The 14,139-nt window shown below is 42.9% G+C and overlaps 1 protein-coding gene across 5 annotated transcripts in view; it reads left to right on the top strand.

The window, feature by feature from the left end:
• Positions 1-14,139, top strand: part of RERE (arginine-glutamic acid dipeptide repeats) — a 468,133-nt gene that overhangs the window by 55,730 nt on the left and 398,264 nt on the right. For all 5 annotated transcript variants that reach the window (XM_033922383.1, XM_033922386.1, XM_033922385.1 and 2 more), the window contains 2 exons: positions 3,690-3,755; positions 4,225-4,347. The gene's annotated coding sequence lies outside the window, so the exon portion shown is untranslated. The remainder of the gene's footprint in view (positions 1-3,689; positions 3,756-4,224; positions 4,348-14,139) is intronic.

Below are 14,139 nucleotides of genomic sequence, written 5' to 3'. Positions count from 1 at the left end.
ACCAATTGCAAAAACCGAATAATGAATGAATAATAGAGAGATCCAAAAATAATAAATTACAAATATCTAGCTTCATCAAAACCAAACTTTGCCAGCAGTTCTAAAGTCTACCTTGAATAACATCTGTTTCAATTTTCTTTAAAAAAAAAAATTCTTTACCAAGGCCCAAATATAAGACCTCAGTGTTCAGAATGCAATACCACACCAAGGCACTAAACCTGTTGAGATACATGAACGATCTGATCTTAGAGTAATTGAAATCAGTTATAGTAATCCAGAGTCCCGACTAGAAGTAAAATTTCAGTTTTGCCACATTAGCTCAATTGAATATCATTGGCATATATTCTATAATGAACACCAACTCAACAACACCAAATATAAGACCTCAGTGTTCAGAATGCAATACCACACCAAGGCACTAAACCTGTTGAGATACATGAACGATCTGATCTTAGAGTAATTGAAATCAGTTATAATAATCCAGAGTCCCGACTAGAAGTAAAATTTCAGTTTTGCCACATTAGCTCAATTGAATATCATTGGCATATATTCTATAATGAACACCAACTGCAGACACTCCTGCTTCAAGAGGAACTAGGAAAAAAGTTCAACCACCCAATTTCACGTCTTACCTCCTACAACTCAAAAAAGATTTAAACCAATTGATAACCAATCCCCTGCACAACAAACATTCAAAGAAGAAATATCCAAAAAGACAACTGGGAAAAGCTAGACAAGTTCCTGCTGAACAAGAACGTGCGCTGTTAGGGCTAGTCTCGGTTAGGGTGCTGGTCTTTGACCAGAGGGCCGCCGCGTGAGTGGACTGCTGGGCATGATGGACCACTGGTCTGACCCAGCAGTGGCAATTCTTATGTTCTTATGACCTTGATGAAGCACATCCCCATAGTTGTAATAATACTCTCTAATATCTTATTTGGCCTGTTTGGCAGGGATGGTCTCTATTGTGCTTTCTGTATATATCTAGTAGCACTATAGAAATGGGGAACATAGCAGTTCTGGTTAGGAGGAAGTAAGGCACAGAGGTTTAGATAAGTTGGGAGGTATTAAACGCCCTACTCTCAAACATAAGTCAAACTATGCATAAGAAATAGGAAGCAAGAGAAACATTAAAAATAGAGGAGAAAAAAATTGAGAAAGTGTGTGTGTGGAGTTGGGGGGGGGGGGGTGTCTGGGAGCAGAGAAAGTATATGATCTGGTCAAATTGCTTATGGAAGAAAGAATGATGAATGGCTGAGACAGAGGAATGGGCTAGGCTGGATGGGAAGCAATAGAGACTGTGTAGATCAGTGGTCTCAAACTCGCGGCCCACCAGGTACTATTTTGAGGCCCTCGGTATATTTATCATAATCACAAAAGTAAAATAAAACAGTTTTTTGATCATATGTCTCTTTAGCTATAAATTACAATATTATTAAGACTTAGCCAAAAGGAAAGATTTATAAACTATAAAGAGTTTTAACCTCATGCAAAATTGTCATTTCTTTAATAAGACATTAACTATTTTTTTCTGAGGCTCTCCAAGTACCTACAAATCTAAAATACGGTCCTCAAAGGGTTTGAGTTTGAGACCACTGGCTTAACTGTAACCATGACATCCTGTTTGTCTTTGGGAAGCAGAGCTGAGATTGTGATGTCATAATGCCTCATTCCACCAATAAGAGCCAGCCTCATCAGTGATGTCACAATGGCTTGATTGTCCTGTTCTCCCCTCGGCCCTCCAACCCAACCAGCAGATTAACCGTTCCCCTTAACTCAGTAGTCTCAAACTTGCAACCCGCCAGATACTATTTGGAGGCCCTCGGTATGTTTATCATAATCACAAAAGTAAAATAAAAGTTTCTTGATCATATATCTCTTTTAGCTATAAATTACAATATTATTATTAAGACTTAGCCAAAAGGAAAGATTTATAAACTATAAAGACTTTTACCTCATGCAAAATTGTCATTTCTTTAATAAGACATTAACTATTTTTTCTGAGGCCCTCCAAGTACCTACAAATCCCAAATGTGGCCCTGCAAAGGGTTTATGTTTGAGACTACTGCTGTAGATGGAACTATGGTGGGAAGAAGAGTTGAGGTAAGTAAACTGGTGAGAATGAGCTATGGTTGGGGAGAGAAGAGAGACTGGGACGTTTTCCTTTTGGCCATATGAGTCTTCCCTGTGAGTGTACCACCTGCTATGCTCCATATGGTGTGGACAGTTGTGCTCATCACCTGCCATTCTTTGGTTTTTCTTTTTATGTTAAGCACCCCCATTTATTTTTAACAGTTGCTTGTGCTGGAGCAGCTGATTGTTTCTCTTCTCCTGCCACTTCCACTGTTTTCTGAGCACTGCATGCTGCTCCTTCATCCTGTCCCTTGAAACAGCTAATTTTCTTACCCTCCCTCCCCTAGAAAGAGCTGATTGCTAATACTTACCTTCTCTAAAAGGTTCCTCACTCCTGCCTTTAGAGGTGCTGCTACATCTCCATGACTTCTAATTATGGAAGAAAAAAAACTACAGACATTATCCTGCTCTTAAATTGGTTATATTTCTTACCAGCAGATGCCACTGCAGTCTAGGAGAAATGACACACAGCTTAAAAACATGCTTTAAATGCTGAAAAAAATGGCAGAAAGAAGTTTAACATCATAGGGCTATGTATGCTTTAGATGTGGTCAGGATGGAAGCCATTTTGTTTCTGGTATACAAAGTATTAGGTAATTCTTAGACCCGATGCATGAATAAATAACTAGTTGATTGATTGATTGATTGATTTTTATTTGGTTAGCTGCTGATTTTTAGTCAGACTTTATATCAGCTTTTTAGAATTAGAGGGCTTGTTTTAAATAATCAGGGATGACTTTGTTTAAGATGTTTTAGTGTACAGATTCTCTTCAGGTATTGAGCAGCAGTGTGTTATTTATAGGAATGTTGCTTTTCAAGAAGTATGGTGTCTTTATGCTGGACTGTCTTTAAATGTTATCCCATTTTAGGGGTTGGGGACCCTTTATTACTATTACTCTCCAGTCTCATTCAACCCCATTATGGTAGTAATTTTGTAAAGCCTTTTCTGCATATAAAATCCGTTATACGTGGGAAAGAATTTATATAAAATCATACAGTTGTATACATGTCAAAAGGATCACACATACTCTTAATATGCACCACTTTCTGATGTCCCTGGGGGCTGTAGTTTGAACAGAGCAGGATCAGAGTTTGTGTATGCATATATATTTTAAACCGTGTGGGGGTATACATTTGTGTATGACCATTTGTATGCTGTTGGAGCTGATTGTGGATGCTTATTTTGTAAAGGTACGTGGATGCCTATAGCACCTTTATGAATAGGCATAAAATAGATTCTATTTTGCTACTTTGATATGGGCATCTCTTGTATATCTTCTGACACTATTGGCTTCTTTTATCAAGCCGCAAGTGGGGTTAACGCGCGTGACTTTTCATCACGCGTTAACCCCCGCGCTGGCCAAAAACTACCATCTGCTCAAGAGGAGGCGTTGGTGGCCTGCGCGGCAGGCGGTTTAACGTGTGGTATTATGCGCGTTAAACCCCTATCGCAGCTTCATAAAAGGACCCCTATGCCTTACAGAGGTAAAAAGCTACATAGATTATTCACTTATTTGCATGTTGTTAATAAAAGCATTTTGCTCTTTCTTGTATAACAGATCTTTGTATGGAATGGATAGAAATCATACTTAATCATTTACCGTTCTCTCCAGGAGGATGTTACTGTGAGTCTTTCTGTGCTTTCATATTTTTAAAATTTTCCTTTAAGCATTATTTACTACATATTGTTCTTATCTTGTTTTTATCTTTGATTGCCCAATGTTTTGATTTCATTGTTGTATTGCCATTTTGCCTCACTTTTAGTTTTTGCCAGCTTTTTTCACGTGACATTATATATTCTCTACTGACCATTCCACAGATACACCCCCCCTATATGCTGAAAGATATATCTGACTTCTTTTTGTCCTCCCATGTCATAACATTGAGTGAGGATTAATCGTGTCACTTTTTAGCTGCCTCATCATTTAACAATGGCATGTTCGGGGGTTTAAAAATATATATTTTTTCATATTTTTACATGGCCAAAATATAACAATCTATATACAACATATACTTCTTATCCCTACTTTTATGTTTTTTTCTGTAACTTATTTTTAACGTTGTTTTTTTTTCCTTCATTACGTTTTCATGTAGATCTGCCACACCTACATGCTGCTCTTCAATCTTTAAATGCATCAGAGTAATGCGCTGGGTTCATTTTCGACATTAATTCTGACGCTCAGAGAGCTCTCTCAGCTACCTGCCTACACTGTCAAGGTAAGGGCGGTTTTTCATCTTACCGTTTTGCTTTTATCCTCATTTAAGCTTGCCGCCATACAAACTGTTTTATTTCGCCTTTTCTTTTTAATTTTGGTTTTCTGCAGTGTTTTTACTGTCATTGTCGTTTGGATCAGGTTTTATCCATACTACTCAATTCCTGTTTTACTTTCGGTTTGGGGGCTTAATGCCTGTTTTAGGGGAGGCACTTTTGACTGATTTATAGTTACTATATGTCCCACATTGTGCAAAAGATTTCATTTTGGCTGTCCCTAGTTCAGTTTTTTTTTCCTATCATGTCACTGTGTGGGTCTAGTTCTCATCTATCATAATGATGGTTCATGAACCACTTATATCATATATATTCTTTCCTTTATATAGATCTGCTCTTTCTCTTTTGTTTCTTCTATTCAGTCTTTCTGGCCACTTGTTTTACTTATAATGAAACATGCTTCACTAGTGTCAGCACTACTGTTTATGCGTTTAGTTTGTTTTATGGTCATTGTTTACTTTATTTCAAGATCTTATAATTGCAATGTTTTACGCTTGATTTTAATATACGCCGTATTACATTTTACATATGCATGTCATTATGATGTATTTACAGACATAGTTTTTTGTGTTTTATTTGTGCTTTACATGTTTTATAGTGACCCCCTGAGGAAGGCGTTTATATATGCCGAAACTAGGATCTTTGTTGGGACCATGTTCTTGACACAATACAGGCTTATTTTTGGTTGAAAGGACATCTCTCCCTTGCCTTTCTTTTGTACTGTTGACATTCCAAGGCAAGGTTTTCTTTGTTTGGGATTTGAAGAGCAGCATCTGCATTTTCTCTAGCATACATGGAACTTTGGATTTACTTTAAAATCCCTACCTTTCAGTCATTGGTTGAGCTGTTGCCTCTGCACCCAGAGGTTGTGAGATCAAATCCTGGTGCTGCTCCTTGTGACCCTGGGCAAGTCACTTAATCCTCAAGTGCCCACTGTTTTGAATGTCAGCTTTGAAATGCGAAAGTGACAAAAAGGTGGTATATAAGACCCCATTCCCTTTCCCTTACAGTCAGTTTAGAGCAGTGGTTCTCAACCAGTGTTGGCACACAGAGCTGCTTTTTTTTCTGTTAATGTAATGTAGCACTTTCTCCTTGCACTCTCCCTCTGCCTCAGTCCACCAAACCTGAGTGCTTTGCCAGCTGGCAGTGGTAACATGCCATCTGGGCTAACCAGGATCCTTCCCTCTTCAGTATCCCATCCATGCATAAATAGGAAGTTACCTCAGAGGGACAGGGTACTTCAGAGGGAAGGATCCCGGTTAGCCTAGATGGCGTGTTACCACTGCCATTGTTGTCAAAGCACTCAAGTTTGGCGGACTGAGGCACCGAGAGAGGACAAGGAGAAAGTGTTGGACCCATGTGGAGTAGAGAGAGACAGGCAGAGGGAGAGATGCTGGACTTGTACAATGGAGCTGGGACAGGAAAGATGCTAGACCTTGGATAAGGAAACAGAGGAGACAAAGAAGAAATGTTAGACCATGGGGAGAGTGACATGTCCCCCTTTCCCCATCATCAGCCACCTCTGTCATCCTTAATTTCCTCTCTATATCTTTATTCCTTTTTTGTTTTGTTCTTATTTATTTCATTTGCCCCTGTTTTTTAATTGTACACTGCTCAGATATTTGATGGGTGTTGTATCAAAGATTAAAATAAACTTGAAACTTAAACTTGACTTGTCAGACTGTGAGGGTTGGAGGAAAACGTCAGACCATTGGGGATAGAAACATATGAGAGAGAAGTGGAAGGGGGAGAGAAGTGGCTACACAAACCCCAATGCCATGCTGCAGTATGGATGCAGTTTGCTTAGAAATTTTAATCATGATTAATTGTGTGAAATAAAGGTGGGACATAGCAGTAATAAGTCCAAAGGGGGAGAGCACAAGAGGGGATGACGGGGCCACACATTTCCTTTCCTTTCCCTTTTCCCCACTTTAGATATAATTCCTTTGCTGGTTGGGATGCTGAAGCTCCACCAAATGAAGAAATCCACTACCAAAGCTGCTACCTTCCTCCTTGTGCTTCCTCATGAGCAAGGAAGTAAGCAGGGTGCCAATGCCATCACTCCCTGAGCATGCTCACTTCATGCATCAACAGAGCATGCTTGGAGAGTGCCAGTGGCTGGAAGCACATCGCTGGCATCCTTACTCTTGAGACAGTATGAAGAGGAAGGGAGGGGGGTGACTTGGGCAGCAGATTTCTTCAGCTGAAAAGGATCAGCTACTGAATAGGTAATGCAGCTTTGGAGGATGCCTGAGCCCAAAAGAGGGGGCCCAGGTCACTAAGGCCCCCATCCAATACCTTCCTTTTTCCTACCTGCAGGTACAACTGTCCCTCCCCTATCCCTCCAGGTACAACACTCTTTTCCTCTCCCCGTCCCTCCTTGCCCCTGGTTCTCTCAATTCCTTCTCTTTCTTTCCCACCTCATCTGACAGTAGCTTGCTCTCTCCTGCACCCTGCATACCTTCAAAGTTTGAAGACAGTCTTGGCCCTGCAGCGCCAGCAACAGCTATACAGAAAGGCTTCCTGCGGCCTCTACCGGGCCTTTCCCTCTGTCTTGGACTGCCCACTCTGATGCAACTTCTTACCCCTAAGCCAGGTCAGAGGAAAAGCCCAGTATAGGCCACTGTTACTGCAGTTTCAAGACCATCTTCAAACTCTTAAGGTATGTGGAGTGTGTGGGAGAGTGAGCCATATTGGATCTGAGAGGGGAGGGAGACATACCGGACTGATGGGGGGAGGCAGTAAACTGTACTTGCCAGTCTTTTACTTCAGATGTATGGTTTGCCGCCTACTCAATCCAAGGAGCAAGGCATTGGGATTTGTATAGCTGCATCTCCTGCTGCCAGGCTGGGTTTTCTGTGGCTGCCATCTCCCTCCAAGTTGCTTCCCTGCTTAACAGCGAAACTGCATTTTTTGATGGTGGTAGGGGGGAGCAGATGGGGATATAAAGCTGCTGGGCCATAAGGGGGGACATGGCATTGCTACACCATAGGGGTGGAGAGAGAAGGGAAAGGGACAGGGAACTATTGGATATTAAGGGGGAAAGGGAAGAGAGGTGATAGAGTACCCATTTGTACCAGTTTGTACTAATTTATAATAGAACAAATGATTTGTATGTAATGTCTTATCTTATTTTATTTTGTCCACCCTGCTCTCTTTTTTATGTATTGAAACATGTAATACGCATTGAAATATATGATATTGCTTAAAAAATCAAAATCTATTAAACTTAAGTACTGAATCATAGGGGTAAAGGGGAAGCAAGAGAGGGACAAAAGAAATACTAGGCCATAGGGTAGAAGGGTAAGAAAGAGAAGGGTTCCAAGCTTCCAAGCTTTCCGAGGACAAGCAGGTATAGTATTTTCAAAGATGGGTGATGTCATACACACAACCCCATATGGACAGATACCAAGTGTACTGTCACTTTAAATTTTAAGGCACTGCCCGTATCGCACACATGCCAGTGCCTTCCCAGCCGACATCAGCTCATGGGACCTGTAGTTCATTTTGTGGCATAATGGTTAAAGCTACAGCCTCAGCAGCCTGAGATTGTTGGTTCAAACCCACGCTGCTCCTTATGACCCTGGGCAAGTCACTTAATCCCCCCATTGCCCCAGATACATTAGATAGATTGTGAGCCCGCTGGGACAGATAGGGAAAAATGCTTGAGTACCTGAATAAATTCATGTAAACCGTTCTGAGCTCCCCTGGGAGAATTGTATAGAAAATTGAATAAATAAATAAATTTTTCTGTGGAGCTGTGTCCTTAGGGTCTCAAACTTTTCAGTTTTTTCATCATTTGTTTTTTTTTTTAAATTTAGTTAATTCCTGTTGATTGTGCTAGTGATACTTTTATTTTATTTTTTCCATGTTTGTATAGCCCAAATTGGAGATTGAATGGGATCACAGTAGTAGCATTGCTTATTGGCACTTTTTCTTAGAGGCACTTTAAGAGCTGAATCTTTTTCCAAAGGATTTTTTTTTTCACATCTTTAACACACTGTTCTTAGAGCAGAGGAGCAGCAGATATAGTTTCAGGAGGAAAGTGTCTGCCAAGCTTAGGTCATCTTAATGGATTATGAATGAACTTGTAAAGCTTGAATGAACACTTTTTATTGACAAAACACTGGCATTAAAATTCAACAGTTTGTCAATAGCCAAATCAAAAGCTTGGCATTAGGTTCAGATGATACTGAAAGTAACTCATCTCCTAATGAAGACTTGGCAATGTTTCTGTAAATTACTTGAAACCTCCTTAATTCCTTCTCTGTTCTCTTGTTTTAATTGATATTGGGAAAATTAAGATCACATTGAGGAAGTGATGAAGAAAATAATTATTTGCTAAAAATATGTTGCAGTTTACATACAAAATTTCAACCAGTAGGACCTCTTTATTCCTTCCTACCCCCAGTCTGCCCATTTGTGCTTGCCTGTTTTATTACATGGGATCTAGCTAGGTACTTGGGGCCTGGATTGGCCACTGTTGGAAACAAGATCCTGGGCTTGATAAATCTTCGGTCTGTCCCAGTATGGCAAGTCTTATGTTCTTACTGTGTTGTCTTAATCTATTGGTGGTCTTGTCTTTCCTGCCATTGATGTCGCTGTGGATGCCTGGCTTTGTGCGATGAGCATTTGCTCTCAAGTTTCTCATTTTGTGGGAAATACTGTATCTATTCAAATATAAACAGACCGAAATATAAACCAAGGTAATCTTTTTTTTTTTTTTTTCCCCTCAAAAAAAGGGGGGAAAAGATTGACTCAATTTTATGCTCGTTGAATTACTTGCCTGTTTTGCCCTTTATTATCTACACTCCTTTTGGTTGTATGTTCTTTTTACAATTGCTAATAAAGATATTAAAAAAACAAACAAACCAAAAAACCAAGGTTAGACATTTGGCTCACCATTATGACCCACTCTACAATGAATAGAAGTCTTTACCATAAGTTTTAAAATGTTTATTAATTGTTGTCCTTCCCCCTACACACACACACAAACAATGACTGGTGCTGCTGACTTTCAACCCCCCCCCACATACACGACTGGTGCTGCTGGCTTTCAACCCCCCCAACACACACACACGATGACTGGTGCTGCTGACTTTCAACCCCCCCAACACACACACACGATGACTGGTGCTGCTGACTTTCAACCCCCCCAACACACACACACGATGACTGGTGCTGCTGACTTTCAACCCCCCCAACACACACACACGATGACTGGTGCTGCTGACTTTCAACCCCCCCCACACACACACACGATGACTGGTGCTGCTGACTTTCAGCCCCCCCAACACACACACACGATGACTGGTGCTGCTGACTTTCAACCCCCCCAACACACACACACGATGACTGGTACTGCTGACTTTCAACCCCCCCAACACACACACACAATGACTGGTGCTGCTGACTTTCAACCCCCCCAACACACACACACAATGACTGGTGCTGCTGACTTTCAACCCCCCCAACACACACACACAATGACTGGTGCTCCTGACTTTCAACCCCCCCAACACACACACACAATGACTGGTGCTCCTGACTTTCAAACCACCCAACACACACACACAATGACTGGTGCTGCTGACTTTCAACCCCCCCAACACACACACACAATGACTGGTGCTGCTGACTTTCAACCCCCCCAACACACACACACAATGACTGGTGCTGCTGACTTTCAACCCCTCCCAACACACACACACAATGACTGGTGCTGCTGACTTTCAACCCCCCCCAACACACACACACAATGACTGGTGCTGCTGACTTTCAAACCCCCCCAACACACACACACAATGACTGGTGCTGCTGACTTTCAAACCCCCCCAACACACACACACAATGACTGGTGCTGCTGACTTTCAACCCCCCCCAACACACACACACAATGACTGGTGCTGCTGACTTTCAACCCCTCCCAACACACACACACAATGACTGGTGCTGCTGACTTTCAAACCCCCCCAACACACACACACAATGACTGGTGCTGCTGACTTTCAAACCCCCCCAACACACACACACAATGACTGGTGCTGCTGACTTTCAAACCCCCCCAACACACACACACAATGACTGGTGCTGCTGACTTTCAACCCCCCCAACACACACACACAATGACTGGTGCTGCTGACTTTCAACCCCCCCAACACACACACACAATGACTGGTGCTGCTGACTTTCAACCCCCCCAACACACACACACGATGACTGGTGCTGCTGACTTTCAACCCCCCCAACACACACACACGATGACTGGTACTGCTGACTTTCAACCCCTCCAACACACACACACGATGACTGGTGCTGCTGACTTTCAACCCCCCCAACACACACACACGATGACTGGTGCTGCTGACTTTCAACCCCCCCAACACACACACACGATGACTGGTGCTGCTGACTTTCAAATCCCCCCCCCACACACACACACAGACACGATGACTGGTGCTGCTGACTTTCAAACCCCCCCCCCCCACACACACACACACACACAGACACAATGACTGGTGCTGCTGACCTTCACCTGCCCCCTCCCCCTCCAATGACCGGCACTAGTATCTTTCCCTCCCTTCCTTTGTGATGACCCTCTGTGCTACTTATCCCCACCCCATGACCATTGCTGTGCTGCTGTCCCCCCTCCCCAAGATGACCTGTGCTTCTGTTCTTTACCTTAACCCCATGACTGGCACTAGTGTCTTCCCTCCCTCCAGATGACCATCGGTATGCTGCTGTCCCTCCCTCTGTCTTCCACCACCATACTCAATGGTGGCAATGTTGTCCAACTAGCTCTTCCCCCTGATGACCATTCTTGGAGAGTGTAAGTTACCATTGGTGCGCTGCTGTCTTTTCTTCCACACCCTCTCCCCCAAGATGAGTGAAGCTGCTTTAATACACTGGGACACCCCCTCCTCTGACTATCATTGCACTTAACCTACACTAAACAAGCTACCAGCCATCCTCTGTGTTGGGCTTATGTGGGGCCTTGAGCTTCGCATGCTGTCAAGGCCAGTAGCTCCTGCCTTCGCCAAGATTCTTGAAGCCAACAGTCCTTGAGCATGCAAAGATGCTCAAGACCTCACACTGGTCGAAAAGGATTGCTGGTAGCTTGTTCTGCACAGGTAAGTGTGATGCCATTCAGGGGTGGGGGGAAGCAGTGCCAGTCATATTGGTGACAGAGGAGTAGATGGGGGGGTCAACAGCATGCTGATGGTCAAAAGGGAGGGGAAAGGAGGGACAGCAGCAGCATACCATGGTCAGGGGGAGGGGCAAGAAGTGACAGTAGCAACATGCCAATGGTCATTGGGGGAAAGAGAAGACAGAAAGTTCTGGTCAGTGGGTGGGAGGGTGGATTTGACTATAAACCGAGTCCCTCAGTTATGGGCCATTTCTTTGGCCCAAAATATATTCAACTATATACACTCCTCCCTCAATATTTGTGGGGGTTAGGGGCAGAGTTGGCACGCGAATATTGAAAATTTGTGAATAACTTTTGGCCGTTAGCATTTAGCGTGCGCTAAATCGGCTAGTGTGCCTTAGTAAAAAAGGGGGTTTATAAGTTAATTACCTGAACAGAAAACAAAAAAAGGGTTCCACCAGATTCCACAAGGAAAACAGCAGTGCAAACACAAAAGAAACTGGAATTGATGATCCTGTCAGAAGTAATTCTTCTTTTTATGGTTACGGAAGTGGACGGAGGGGATTTCTCACAGGGACAGAGGGGATTCCTCACGAGGATGGATGGGGATGGAGGAAATCCTGGCGGGGACGGGTGGGATTTCTGTCTACGCTCAACTCTCTAGTTCCCGTAGTCTCTCGAGACTACGATGGGAACTCACGGCAGCCATTTTGGATGAGTGATCTGCATGGGGCAGAAACGTAGGAAGATCGTTCCTGCCCCGAAAGACCGCTAGACAACCAGGTGAGGTCAGGGAGGCGGGAGGGAGGTTGGGATGATTCCGGTTTTAGGAAATCGCGAATAATCGAAATCGCGAGTCCTAAAACCGCGGATCTGGAGGAGGAGGAAGTGTACAGTAATTTATTGGAACCAGCTAGATCTGTTAATATTTGTGTCATATATCCCCTTTCCTGCCTTTATTCAAGAGGTTACATCTGTACATCAAGTTTCTCTCATAAATTTCCTTACCTAAGTAATTAAATTATTGGAGTAAATGTTATCTAGAAGCTGAGTTAGTTCCTCTTCAGATCCCTGCCACCACGATTTAGAGAGAGATTATCTAGGGTGGCAGCCTGTGAGGGGCACTGGAAGAGGAGCTGGAGGTTAAAAAAAAAAAAAAAAAGCACAGAGGGGCATAATCAAAAGGGATGTCTAAGTCCGTTTACGTCCATTTCGCAAGTCGTCCAAAGTCATAAAGTGCCTAAGTGATATTTTCGAAAGAGATGTCCAACTTCTTTTGACTTTCGAAAATCGTTCAAATTATACGTCCTGCAGATCTGATCTAAAACATCTATCATTATAGTCCATTTTCGTAAAAATGTCAGTCCAAGTCAAAAACGTCTAGAACAAGCCCTTTTGGACGTGGGAGGGGTCTGCAAACTGATTGACAGAACACCCAGACAGGGCACCTAATTAGTGGGGTACCTTACAGGGCACTGCTGTGAACTTCACAAACAGTGTGCCATGGCTTCTCCTCACTACAGCTCCCTTATAGGTGATGGTGAGCCCCCCAAACCACCTCCAGAATCCCCTAGACCCACTTGTCTACTACCCCTATAGTCCTTATGGATGCAGGAGCCACTTATATGCCAGTACAAAAGGGTTTTGGGGGTGTATAGGGGAGTGCACATGTTTCAGTAACAATGCAGTGATTACAGGAGCTTATGGGCATGGGTCCATCTCTCTATGGGTCCCAAACCCAAGATGACTTAAGCTGCCTCTGAGCTGGACGACTAGGCTTTCCTATGCTAGGCAGCCAGGTGATGATGGTCTGGAGGCTGAAATTTCAAGTTATGATTAAAATTTTTATTGGGGTGGGAGGGGTGTTAGTGATCACTGGGGTAGTGTGTGGGGGTCTGTGTTATATGTTTTCAGTGATTATATGGTGAGTTTAGGTGGGTTTTAGTGACTTAGACCATGTTTTAGATGGTCTAAGTCAAAACGTTCAAGTTTCCTCTAGGCTTTGTTGTTTAACTTTCTGTTATACATGCTGTACGACTAAGTCTAAGCCAGCCCAACTCCCGCCCTTGACATGCCTCCCGAAACGCCCCATTTAGCTTTGGACGTTGAGCGGCTCAATGAAGGCCTAAGTCGTTTAGAAATACGTCCAAAACCCAGTTTGATTATTGGCACTTGGACATTTTAGAGAAATGTTCGTCCAAGTACCGATTTAGGCCGGTTTTTGGACGTTTTTCTCTTTCGATTATGAGCCCCATAGGGCCTTTATTTGGTATATGGGAGGGGGGATACAGTTGGAAACCTTGGTCTCCCAGGTGCTAGGGACCCACTACTTCAATTATTAAAAAAAATGTTAAAAAAACTGACCTCGCAAGGGAGGGGACAGTTTTGTAGTATCTAAAGGATAACATGAGTTTAAAAATAGTTTTATTAAATGTTGGGGTAATCCAAAATATTAAAGTACCTTCAAGACAGTAAAGTAGACTTTCCACTGGAACAAGAGAGCTGGTTAATAAACACTGAAGCTTCTATCAAGAGGATGATCGGAGCTGGGCAGAGGCAAACTAGGTATGTGCCTAGTGCCCAAATGTTTTTG

Source organism: Geotrypetes seraphini, chromosome 15 (genome assembly GCF_902459505.1).
Source record: "Geotrypetes seraphini chromosome 15, aGeoSer1.1, whole genome shotgun sequence".
NCBI classification, from domain to species: Eukaryota; Metazoa; Chordata; class Amphibia; order Gymnophiona; family Dermophiidae; genus Geotrypetes; species Geotrypetes seraphini.
Note: the sequence above shows the minus strand (reverse complement) of the source record. Positions and strands in the feature narration are given on the sequence as shown.